Source organism: Bombus vosnesenskii, unplaced genomic scaffold (assembly GCF_011952255.1).
Source record: "Bombus vosnesenskii isolate JDL3184/JDL3185 unplaced genomic scaffold, Bvos_JDL3184-5_v1.1 scf7180000013262, whole genome shotgun sequence".
Classification (NCBI taxonomy): Eukaryota; Metazoa; Arthropoda; class Insecta; order Hymenoptera; family Apidae; genus Bombus; species Bombus vosnesenskii.
In genome coordinates, this window is record NW_022882922.1 from 4,066,676 (window position 1) to 4,079,980 (window position 13,305).

The 13,305-nt window shown below is 43.2% G+C and overlaps 1 protein-coding gene across 11 annotated transcripts in view; it reads left to right on the forward strand.

Moving 5' to 3' along the window:
- Positions 1-13,305, forward strand: part of LOC117231757 (probable Ras GTPase-activating protein) — a 252,226-nt gene that overhangs the window by 66,057 nt on the left and 172,864 nt on the right. For 5 of the 11 annotated variants that reach the window (XM_033490603.1, XM_033491043.1, XM_033491131.1 and 2 more), the window contains exon 1: positions 7,148-7,732. The exons of 5 other annotated variants lie outside the window; for them this stretch is intronic. The gene's annotated coding sequence lies outside the window, so the exon portion shown is untranslated. Of the gene's footprint in view, positions 1-7,147; positions 7,733-13,305 lie in introns of those variants that run through there. One more of the 11 variants, XM_033490688.1, reaches the window with a different exon arrangement.

A 13,305-nucleotide genomic window follows, 5' to 3' on the forward strand; every position in this document is an offset into this window, starting at 1 on the left:
TATATTCTATTATATTAATTATATCGTTTTTACTGCAAGAATAAGTCACAAGTTTTTGTCCAGTTTGTGTCGCGTTACTAGATACGGGAATTATTTTACTTAAATAGTAAAATCCATAACGAGGACAGTTGGGAAAACTATATCCGCCTGTATACCTATTGATATTAATTTATACCGAGACCGAATAATATTCGCTATTCGGTAAAAATACCAAATGTCTTTATACGGGTGCCTGTTTATTAAATACGCACCGATGCCAAATTATAGTATAAAATCGGTGTTATGCACGCTAACGATAAATGTAGAGATAAATTTTAGATGCCAGCGAGTACTGTTGGCATGTCTGGATTTCGTGCCGTGGAATGACATCAACACGTACATGTATAACGTCGCGTGTACGATTAGCGTAGTATTAAGATTTGTGATATCAAACGATTTAAAATTTGCAACCACCGTAGAACTTTGATTACCTGTTTTGCCGAATAGTTCTCAAAATTATTCGGTTCGATCGTACCCAATTTCTACAATTCGATTTTAGTCGAGTCCGAGAATTATTCCACATGGACGCGCAACCTTGTGACAAAAAATTAACACTTACTTTCGTTGTTCGTGAAAGTGCGAACGGTCGTTCGACTACGAATTCGAAACGCTTCTCTGTTTCTACACCGCGAGATCTAGATTTTTTCATAAAGGAGTGCAGCGGGATATCATATTACAACGAAGGCGAAAATATAATTCGATCGACGCTTATCCGCTTCGTTGGCCGTGTAAACGGGACTAATGAAAGAATCGCAACGCGCCGCGCCAGTTACGTCCGCAATTAACGCGCTTTCGTTTGGTATAGCGAGCACGCACGATCGAATTCCGTTTCATCCGTGGGTCTGTTTCCGACCATGCCACCCTATCCTTTATTGAATTTTTTCAGATCACTTTGTTTTCTCTCGAAACTTCATATCCGGAGAAAGTTTACGACCCTTTCTGCTTTTATCGATACTTCTCTGTACTTTTATTCGATTCCTATGATATCGAAACTGCATATGCATACGTCGCGTCCGCCTCTACGTGGCGGTAGAAATACGCATTGCGAAAACCTTGACGTTTATCGATAGAGCTTGTATCGACAAGTAGACAAGTATTGTTTCTTATAAAGCAAATCTGGAATTTTTATGTTTCTTCGATATAGATGCTAAGTACGTTTCCCTGTATCGTAGGTAACTCGAAGCTTTTTCGTCGATATAATCTTATTTCGTATTCTATAATTATATTATTGATTCAAACTCTGCCAAATCCGTCGTTTCCGTGTCTACCTTTCTTTACAACCTGCTGCCCCTCTCCCTCTTCTAACAAGTCGCGCAACGAATCTCGCCAATCCACCTGTCAAACCGGGAGAAAGTCCGAATCCGTAGGAGATTTTATTGCTGCCGCGAGCATCGAGGGAAGTCGTATTGCCGACCGGTAGCAGCGTGTGCATCCAGTGCTCGTTTCCCCACGCATCCTAACGCAACACGCGTAAGAGTCCTTTAAGAACCGTTTACACGCGACGTCGCCGATTATAAATTAGCCACAGCCCTACATTCTACCAACGTAATTTGCTTTTACGATAGTCGAGTAACTTGCGATCCCCCCTCTTTTTCCTAAATTTCCATAAAAATTGTTCGATAGGACAAGGGAAACACGATAGAAATCTTATTTTCCGAATATAATCTCAATCTAGATATTACGTGTATAAATACGTATCAACGTGGACCTTCGTAGTAGAAATCGTAAGAAGAAATTGTTGGTAACAGGAGGCAACGGTTCCAAATTCGTTGGTCATTCGTCGGGCGAATTAATTTTCCAAGTCGTTTAAACGTAGATAGCGATAACGGAATTGCAAGCAGCAATTGCGAGAGATGGCAATTTAGATATAGGTATAGATCGGATATTTACTACTCTGATTTTAAATCGTCGACTGGTTTTCTTCGATTTCCGATCGATTCTCCAATTCCAAATCCAACCGTTTCATCGTCCACTCCGTGACTACTTCGTTTCGCATCTCCTCGCGGATGTTCACCGTTAGATTTATTCAAACGCGCGAGCCTGCCGAGTGATTTGAAATGCCGACCTAGCTCCCTCCTTCGTTTTCCCGTTCATCGCATCCGTCTGTTCTGTTCGCGTTCTCGCGTGTTCTCCACCAACGTCTTTTATCCTTTTTCCTTTTCTTTCCTCTTTCTCAGCCGCTCGTTTCTCTTTGGTATATCTGCTGCGCATGCATGGCATGAAATACGAATGCCGTGAGCGTTGGCGGAATCCGGCCACACGATCGGGAGGATGAATCGTGGGCCCTCGAGGAAACCTACGAAGCCGACTCGACGCTCCTGTCCTCCTTCCGTCAACCTCTCGTCCACTTTTGTCCTTTTCTTTCCTCCGTACAGTCGTTTCGCGTGGCAATTTGAAAAGGTAGCGCGCTGAATGTTCCCAGACTGTCAAAGTTTCCGCGTTCTTCCGTTAACCATCGATATTTTCCACCGTGTCACGATTCCGTCGATAGCTCGAGTATCGCGTGCGCGTGCTGGCTACACGAACATCCGGTGAACCTTGTGTCGGATACGCGCGTCGCATAATTTGGGTCATTACGCTACTGTGGACGCTACTTGTTAATCATACCGCCGACTTTTTCTAAAGATAAACGAGGTTTCGATGTGCGCGTGGACTTTTGTTTTCGTTTTTGTTTTTATTTTTATTTTTGCTTTCACCTTGACCGAAAGAGACAAGAGTACGAAGACGACGACGATTCCGATAGAAATCTCGACTTTAGGCGCTTGTCGTTAAACGTATGATTGCTGCTGATAAAAGCGTTGCAACTGTTCCAAAAAGTAGCACACTTTCGCGTATAACGACGATAAATGTACGCGTCCGCTAATGAACTTGTACCTAACGTACGTTGTCTAAATTGACGATTCGATTTCAATTGATAACGCATCACCGTTAACGCGCGTTGATGCTTACTCGATAAATAAGTAAAGTTTATTTCAACTAAAACCGATCTAAATAAAACGGCAAAGTGGAGTAAGGATATCCAACAGTAAAGTATCTAGGTCCGGGTGTAAGTGGCATCGGTAAGTAGAATCAGGTTGCATATGAATGTAGAGAGCGAACAGCAGGCACACTTATCGATGGCACTGTTCGATACTTGGCCGTGGCAGAAAGTTGTTTATACGGTATATTCTATGGATTTTCTCGCCGGTGCGTTAGTGAATGGAACATCCTTATGGCAAAACGATCACGCGCGTTTACGTGCCGCACATATTCCTACTCGTACACGCTGTCTAATCCAGTATACACTGGTTACTACAATAACACGTTTTAATTAAATCTGGCTTAACGACGTCTGGCTTCAAAAACAAATCACTCGCACTTCGTACACGCGATACCTGTCATCGATCTGACAGGCAAGATCGAATATTCGATGTAAAGAGGCGAAAGAAAAAAAAGAAAAAAGCGACAACGAGAGGCTGAGAAAGGGTAGAAAAAGCTAGCTACATGGTCGTTACAGATCGATAAAAAGGTTTTTAAAAGTTACACGAACTACACCTTGTCCGTTGTAAACGGGCGCCGGAGCTGTTATCGCGGAGACGATCGCTTCGAACGACGCGTGATTACTTCCCGTAATTTGCGCCCGCCATTTATTTAACGCGAACGCTTTATAAACGGCGGGCGTATTACGCGAAGAAGCATCTTATTACGACAATATGTTGCTTGACGAACGACATCGGAGATAGATCCCTCCCGAATTGTCCTCGCTCGCGGTAGACGGTAATAAATTTCACCAATAATTGCGACGCTGCAGGCCGATTGCGGATAATAGAATTTATAAAAGCTCGTCGTCTCGTTAGATGGAATTAGAAAGTGGAATGACCACTTTTAGACACAACGCTACGGCCGTGTCGCAAGAACAATGAGACGTTATTGTCAGTCATTTTCGTTAATATACGCGTTAATGTCTGTCATTAACGCGGGTAGCGACCGTTTCGATTCTCGTCGTGGCGAATTTTTCAGGGGAAGACGTTCGATGGTACGGTAGTACCGTGGGCATAAATATTCATGACTTTGCGCAATACGTCGGCTATGCGTTTCGTTCGATGATGGCAACTAAGATACTGCCAAGTATACATACGTGGTGTACGTTATTTCGCATCTGGACGAGCAAGATGAAACAATGAGCTTCCTCAACGATGGTGATTAAATCGAAGGCGAGCTTTATTTGGACACGTTAAAAAGATAATTTTCCCATTATTCTTTCCCCCATGTAATCTACGAGTTACGTTTCTTTCCGTAATTTTTCAGTTCCCGATGAAACGCGTCATCGAACACCTTGATAGTCGATACTCGAAAGACAAAGATTCTTTGTCCTATTGTTCGCAATTTATATCGAGGTTAGCAGTCATCGAAAACATTTCTTCCCTTTTTTTGAAGATACAGCGTGCTTTGATTTCGTGCAAGGTCCTGTATAAAGCTATTCTCGAACGATAGATAATAGATAGAAAAATACCGCTGTGCTCGGTTGACAAAATCGTTCTGTCCGCCAAGCTATCGATCGACCGTTCGAACCGCTCGAACCGCTCGAACCGCTCGAACTCGAAGCACACGCGTATCGCTGGTCTTACTACCGTCTAAACGCAGATCGCGACTACTCTACGTATTACGCAACTTGTAAGTCTTGTGCAGTCTTGAATATCATCGCGTCAATCTTGGCGGAGGCTGGTTCGCGTACCCTTTCCTCCAGTTATATTGGCCGTTCCACGGATCGCGATAAACTCCGCCAATGGCCGAAGACCAGTCGTCGTCGTGGCCGTGCGGTGGTTGATAATTTGCAGGCTTTACACTTCAATAAATTCGCGTATCTTATCGCATCGTTATGTTCTCGGCGCGGCACGGTCAGATAGAGAGGAAGAAGGCTGCAGGCAGCGCGGCGTTTCCCGAGTCAGCCGAGTCGAACGATCGTTCTCGCGCTGACAATGAATCCCATATTCTGTTTGGCCTGTCTTTAATGGCTCCGGCCGTCACATCGTAGCAAGTTCAACGATCGTTGGGCACCGTTACTTTTCTAGCCATGGCGACCGTGAGGGAAGAGGCCGTCGCGTAGCGCGGAGAACCGCGTTAGTCTGTGCAGGCTGCTGGATTTTTGGCTATTTTCGACTTCAAAGTCCCTCCACTTCCTCCAAGCCTTTCCTCTGGCCGGTCGTTTCGTTTCTCGTTTCGTGCGCGTGCACGGGAAGAAGAACACGCTCGTCTGGCTAATTTCAAATGCTTTATTTTCACGACCGGTTTATCGGCATTGACTGCTGCCGCTAACTGTATAACTTAGGAGTGGCCGATACGCGGCAACGTAGACGTCTCTATCCGGTGCACGCCGAAGGCACCTACGTATCCGCGGATGGAACCAAATCTTTCATTCCAATACCGCATCGATATCGAGCGTGTAACGGATGTACCAACCTCGGTCTTGGTAGAATACTTTCGAGATATACGATGTCATGTACGTGTCTTGTAATGTCTGATAAAAGCAATCATATACGCGAACAAATTGATATCGGTGGATGCGTCGATGAGTCGACGGACAAATCAGATCATAAAACGAGTAAAAGCGAAACCTTATTTCAATCGATTCGTTGCCTGCAACTAAATTGAAAATTACACGTGTATTTACACGCGCTAGCCTCTTCCTACGTGATTTTGGAAGAACGTCGTTGACTGACGATGTAAAAATACCTTTGGCCACGCGAACAATCGTGGAAACTTTCGTTAAGTTAATCCGTAGTTTCGTTAAGCGATCCGATTAGAATTTTCGACCTGGCACAGCATGTTAGATTATTATTTCAAACGATTTTACAAAAATCGTTTCTACGTTTTGCTTTCGTTCGCGCAACGAACGATACATGGCAGAAGTGGTTTGTTCGTAAAAATAAAAATAAACGAACTTTCAAGCGTTTTGTTCAACGTATTTTTCTAACATTCGATCGTTTTCTCTTGTTTCCTCTCCTCCTCTCCCCAGCGTTTTCCGATTCTTCGTACGAATCGTTGTATTTGTTTTGTCTCGCTTCATCTTCCCTTCCATAAAATTGTTCGTTTTGTACATCTTGATCTAATGGCTGGCGATATAGCAGCTATTTTGCGCGCAACAGTGGTTCTTGGAAATTGGAAACGAATAAAATTTACCGCTCTTCCTCTTCTTCCTCCATTCGATACAGCGAGGAAAGTTTGTCATTAACCTCGAGTGCCATACCTCGTGCCATTTGTCACCGTGACATCTACGATGGCAAAGAGAAAAAAGAGTTGACCGCGAGATAGCGACGACGGGACGGTTTAATGACGAATAAAACACTGAAATCAGTGTACTGAAAATTTCAGTGTACCCTTCTCGATTCAAAATTCTAATAAAAATGTGTCATCTTCGCAAACTAAATTCCATATATATGTCATCTAGGTCGCATGTTTATAATGCTACGCTTCGCTGTAGAATATGTGCGTTGTACAGTGTCGTTACACGTATATTTGTCATCATCGTTCCTATCAATGAAACATTTCAAGTGTAAAATTATATGGAACGCAAAATAGAAAATACGAGTCGATAAATATGTAGTACCTTTCTTTTCGTGATCTTTGTACTTCCTTCTGTTTGCGGAAAATTTCCGAGCAAATTATCTGTTTCAGTATACGTTTAAACTTTAATAGCAAAATATTTAAAGTCCATAGTTGTACAAATCGGATATATGTACGTATCGTGAAAGATTTCGAAAACGAAATTTGAGTTCGTTTCTTGTACGTATATGGGAGAACGCGTGTGTAACCGTGCGTAATCGTGCGTAATCGCGAGAAGACAGGTAGAACTGAGACGTTTCCACACAGCCGCTAATTAGCTGGCCTTCGCGCTCGAGAAGTCGAAGAGAGGAGGGAACCTGCGAGAGCATCTCTATTTTCCAGGAGAGGAAAGAATTTAATTCGCGTCGGTTCAACCGCCGACAGAAAGGATTAGCAGAAGCATGGAAATATCAATAGCCCCGCGTCCGTCAATCGGTCGACGCGACGCACGTAATACTCGCGACTCGGTCGGCCATTTCCGTGCGCGCTCGGTCGGTCTCGGCCGGTTAGCATTGTCCCGCGTTGTCAGTTTGCGGCAAGCAAGCATCGCGTCTATGTCGTGTGTTCCCGTTCGAGTAGCCGGTCAGCGGGAAAATGTGACCATTCAAAAAGTTGGCCGACCTGCCGTTGAAAATTCTCGCTCGCCTGTCACCGTTTCGAAGCGATCGAAAGAATCACGCGCGGTAAGTGGCGCATCGATGTGTACAGTGGTTCGAGTATCCGGTTCCACTGGTTCGTAGTGTCGTCGTATGTTCGCGCGGTGGTGTGACAGTGTTTTTGGTGTTTCTCGTGATCGTACGCGATTCGTTCGGATAATTTCCATCCTGTGGATCGTTTCCAACGACGAAAAACCGGTAACTTGTGCGGTCTTTCTCGATGTGAGATGTTTTAATCGAAAGAACTCGCAGCGACGTGTCGGTATGTCTTGGTGTACGTTGACTCCAGGTCGAAAGTCCTTGAACCCCAAGTTTTTCGGGCGTTTATCTTGATCGCGGCGACAGCGCTGGAGAAAAAAGTTTGCCGAGTTTTACGCTCGAAATATTCGGACGACGCCGCGACGCGACGTCCGCGGCTCGTCGTAACGCTTCGGTGCAGGTAACTGCCAATCGATGTACGTATTTCTGACGGACTGTTTGATCACGCGATGATCTTTCGAGGCATATCGAAACGCTGTGCAGTTTCGACCGGTATACTTGTCATCGTGAAACAAACTCGACTGATAAAGTATCCTAGAGAATTAGCGGAATTCACAACTATCGTTGCGCGTACAGGTTAGAAAATTAGTCTGTATTATTAAACGTATTATTAGATCGGAAACTACGTTTATCGAAAGCATTTGCGATTCAATGAATCGAGGTTCGTTCTTCCCTATCGATCGATTGTGACCTCAATTTTCACGGATTTCGAAGTATTCTCAAGACGGATAAACTTAGGCTCGTCGATAATCGTGTATTCATAATGTACACACGTGTGTATCAACGAAGAGAAAGAATATTTCGCAAAGTCAAATGCAAAAAATGGATTCATCGACTCTTCGTCCATGAATGACGTTCGATTTTTATTTTCCAACACACATGGTTTACTCGTACATGTATACGTGCATGCATCGATACATACATACTCTGTTCTTTCTCTAACAAACTCCCTTTCTAAGAAGTAGCAAGTGCCATCCCTGCTTGTAAACAGAATAATTATACGAAACGTGTTTACGTTCGCGGCGTAGCTAGCTTCGGCTCGGTCAACTTTTCATTATAACATCTGAATGTAAATACCATCGTCGCTAATGTAAAGTAAAGAAGATTAATACGATTTGCCAGTGATGGGCGGGCGGCATCGAATAAAATCGACGCGTCGCTTTCTGCCGAGCAAATGGGTTTCCGCGAGGTTCTGCATAATTAAACGTAGCTGACCGCGGTCGAGTATCATCTACGCGAATGATTATTTATATAAATGCTTTGTTTCAGCCGCGTGTTTATATACGAACCGTTTTCAAATTTAAATGCTCGTTGTGGTGGTATCCGAGGCAACCCGAGAACGTTTCCCCGCGATGGTGTTATCTTTTGAAGAAACGTTTGATTATTTTTTCCCTTTATAACATCGTATAAGTCAGAGGATGTACACATATTTGCCAGTCTTTCTTAAAACTCTTTGGATTTAAAAGAGTTTCATCGACTTTGTAATTATACAATTAAGCATACCTCCTACTCGTAGGTGGTAAACAAGGTTAGGCACTTTCTCTTTGAAATTGAACGACGAAGAAACGAGATTGCATTCCGTCCTGTCATCTTATTTACGATATTGCTGTTTAAAATCGAACAAAACAATGATTTATTAAAAGTATATAATAGCAATATGAAACGACGAAATTGTACCGTTAATTTCTAATTTGAAATATTGGACGGTCGATAAATAAATGGAAACTGTAAATTATTTTATTCATATATCGATGGTTTCGTTGTTTTCCTGTTCCTGAAATTAGTTGGTAAAGCGAGATAAGAAGAAAGAAATAAATATAAATTCAAATGATTATCGAGTATGTTTCTGTCTGCGAGCACATGGATATATCCGATTACTTTGAAAATATTTATCAGATCATTAACGATGTGCAAATTGGATAGAAACTGTAAAAATACATTAGTAGCGAAGTAATGAAAATGTAATAAACGTCGATTGCAATGTTCGTTTTATTTCATAGAGTATGTAGTGTGAAATGATTGTTCGTTGTGATCGATGCTTGGTCATTTGTCGCGCATTTTCCCGACGCTCTTCGCTTTTTGAATATTTGTTCGTTCGCCTTTTTCGTATTATCAAATTTTTTGACAATTGATTACACTCGAAGCATTATTATTTAACTCATTCTCAGTTATAACGGATATTGAAATCGTCGAATCGGAATAATTTTTATATAAAAGTACTGTGTTATTCGAATTAAATATGTCGGTATTAAACTCTTTGTTCTCGTAAATTTTTTAAATATAAGATGCTAGTAAAAATATAATATAGATTTAAAGGAATATCATCGAAATGGTCGAATCGGAAACCTTTTAATCAATTTTAAATTGATTGATTTCAATTAATGGATTAAGCGAACCCAATGGCAAAATTCTTTCCTTATTCTAATATTATACACGTCTTACGTATTTACCGAAGGTTTAATTAAATTTATTCGTGGAAAATTTCATTTCATTCGTTGTACTCTTACTGGTGCAAAAAGTAACGGAATGAAAGGATCATCGGTTGCTTTGGATCGTGTACTCGACAATTACATTTTGCCCTATCGAATGGAATCGTCTGATTTTGTTTAGTTCTGCGTAATAATCAGCACGCACGAGTACGTTAGAAATTATTTCTTCGTTTTATTGGCTGAACAGCAACGTTCTCGGATACCTTCTTAAATTTTCCATCGCTTAGAAACGAAGTAATGCAATTTCCACTTACAATTTTAATCGAAGGAGCCGCGACACAACGATCCGATAATATATAGCGAGTAATACGGCCAACGATACGAAACTTCGATCGCAATTCATCGATTCGATTTTCAGCAGGTTGAACGTATTGCGCTCTCGCTGCATTATGAAAAGAAAAAGAAGATGCTTTCTCTAGCGATTGCTAGAGACTTGGCACGGATCGTCACTCTTAGGGAACGAAAGTTTATGACCGCGAAAAAAGTTCGGTTGCGCGTAATGGGTTTTCAAGGTAAGACAGATCGTAATAAGCCCTTGAAGCTCCGGGCGCTAGTCGTGCCATAAGATCGATGTTGCAAGAAACCTACGGGTCTGCGTGTTATGATTGTTAAGGTTTTATTCAGTCGTTATAGCATCGGTCGTTAGTGAACCCTTTATTTCAACTTCTCTGCGCGGAGTTACGATTTCGAATTCCTGTTTTCCGCATCGCTTTCGCAGATATCTCGCAGCTAACTCTATCTATCGTTCAGCGTAAAGAAAAAACGCGCGCGCGCGCTCGAGAAAGAGAGAGAGAGAGAGAGAGAGATATTAAGGAGGAAAGACGCGAAGACCTTAGTAGGAGTCGTTTACTCTCCGTTGGAAAACCTTTGAGAAGCATCAATAATTTATAAGGTGGACTCTTGGAACGCGATCTCATCGTGGAAACTCTGGAAGACTCGACGAAATGAAGCGACTTGCTACCTACGAGGGAGGAACACGGGACACCTTTGGTATTCCTCGACTTTTGATTCGTCGCCGTATAATCGTGCTCCGTTAGCAGCTTTTGATCCGTCGAGTTACTGAATTTCCAGGACCAAAGTCCCTTTAACCATAGAGACGAGGGATAGTCGAACTCACGGGACCGGGAAATCGCGATGTCTGCTCCCTGAAATTCGTGCGAAGAGATAAGTTTCTGTTTTCGAACATCCGAGGACGGATTACACGGCTACTGGGTAGTTTGCGGTTGATCGTGGCGAACGTCGCGTCGTGTTTCTGTTTAGTTTCGATTCCGCGGGTGTTAAGTTATTAGGGAGCCGGCGTAGACTGTTAGATTCACCGTGGATGTGTCTGTATTTGCCTGCGTATGTCGTTAGGAAGTTCGCAATCCTGTCTCGAATAGAGCAAGACTTTGTTACAGAAAGTGGAATGTTTCGAACGTTTTGCGATTCCTTGATCGCTTAAGATATCGCGTTTTATCGTTCGGAGGTTATTTTCAGCTGTTACGGTAAAGTTAATTCGATCAAAGATTTGGATTAAGCGCGTGCTTCGTCCGATTAAGAACGTGTCGTTATCTATACACCTGTGTGGTTTGGTATTAAAACTATGGAACGTTAAAAATTATTATACGTTATAAAAAATTGAGTATATAAAGCATCGATGATTGACATCGTAAACGTAATATTATTTCCTTTCGATATTATCCGATATTTTGTAGATGTTAAAGAACAAAAAGTGTATCGATTATGGATTTTAAATTTTGGTAAGAAATTTTCCTGAAAAAATGTTGCAATAGATCAGTCATACGGTATGAAAGCGAAAGAGTCGCTTACGTTTCTCTGCTATAACGTCTATAAACAAGCGTATGAGAACTCAGACGGGCGAAATCGATTTCCCAAAACTCCCTGAACTCGAAACAGAGAGAACAGAGAAACGGCGATGGTCTTTGCGCGGAACAAATTACCCGACTTGGTCCGGTACACGTTTGACAAATCTTGGCTGTATCGCTGATTTAAAGAACCATTCTGTTGGGTTCGCCAGTCCCGACCGGCTTCCCTCTCAGCTGATTCGATCTCGTTTCTGGTCTCTCCTTTCCGTCTGTCCTCCTTCTTCCGTGTCGCTTCCTCCCTCTCTCTTTCCCGCGTACACGGCGTAACACATCGTCGTTGTCCGTTGTTACTTGCTTACCTTCTCCTCGGGGCATAGTCCGCATAACCGAGTTCCACGGCCAGATGGGCGCGCGTTTCGCGCGAGCTAACGCGTTCCGGCGAATTTAAATCAACATTACGCTCGAACCGATACACGCCGATCGCCAACGAGCAATTAGGTAACGCAGGCAAATGTTTCGATCGCCTTCCGCGTTTCTTCTCCGACTGACCGAAACTTTTAGCGATTCGAATCACTCGCGCAATCTCTTGTTCCGAGGTTTCCCACTCTGCCGACTTTATCGATTCCCCGATAACTTACGAGGCAATTACTTTCTTCTCGTTTGATTACTTGGAAAGTTGTTGGAAGGTTTTTATGCACTTCGTTAGCGAAGACTATGTTTCGATGGCTATTTGTGGACCGAGAGAGAGAGAGAGAGAGATAGAGAGCGGAGGTTTGGAACGATAATCGGATTCGAATAGAAGGTAAAAAGGATACTTGCACGTACTTGTACGTTCCCGCTAAGTCGTTTTTTAACTCGTGCCATGCGTAAATCAAAGTAGTAGCAGTAAAATAAAGTGGTAATAAACTCGATACACGTAATTCTAATTAGTCGGTATAGCAATACGAAAGTACGGAACTAGCTTTCGGTAAGAACGGTCGTAGGGAAATTACGCGACGAAACTGATCCAAGTGCGTAGTTACGATCAGAGATATCGCTACTCGATACGGGCTCGAACGGATCGCACAAATATTGCAATTATTCAACGAGATTTATTTTCCTATGTCGTCGCGTGGTTCAGCCAGCGCTATACGATCGCCGTGAATCGATGTTAGCTACCACGCGTAGTAATCAGTCTATAATGTCAGCCGGATATGCGTATTCCTTATCGTTTGGAGTCCGCGAGACGGAGGTTCCGAGGGCGCTGAATTTGAATCGAGGCTCACCGCCACTCGTAAATCTGCCATCGGAGCAAAAAACGGGCGGAATGTGATCTTTGGTCGGCGCGCGAGCGCTTCGAAGCTCGTTATCAAGACGAGTGCACCTGGTATCCTTGTTCCTGCTGCGGATTCCCAGGAGGCCTCCATCCGATGTTTACGAGGGATCGTGGTTGTCGTAAGTAGGTACTCGGTCGTCCCTCTTTGCTCTCTTCCTCGACTGTTCCGTCTGGCTCTATGGCACGAGCAGGCGGCGATATGGTCCTCGTGGTAGCCGGAACGGATCCACTCGAGATCCTTTTTACGAGCTTCAGCCACGTACGAGTCTGCGACACTGCCTCGAAATGTCGGAGTTCGTACACGGATATACAGCGTGTTTCGTTTCCTCCTAGCTACCTCTTCTTTCGACTAAGCCGTTTTTCGATTCCTCGCCTCGGGA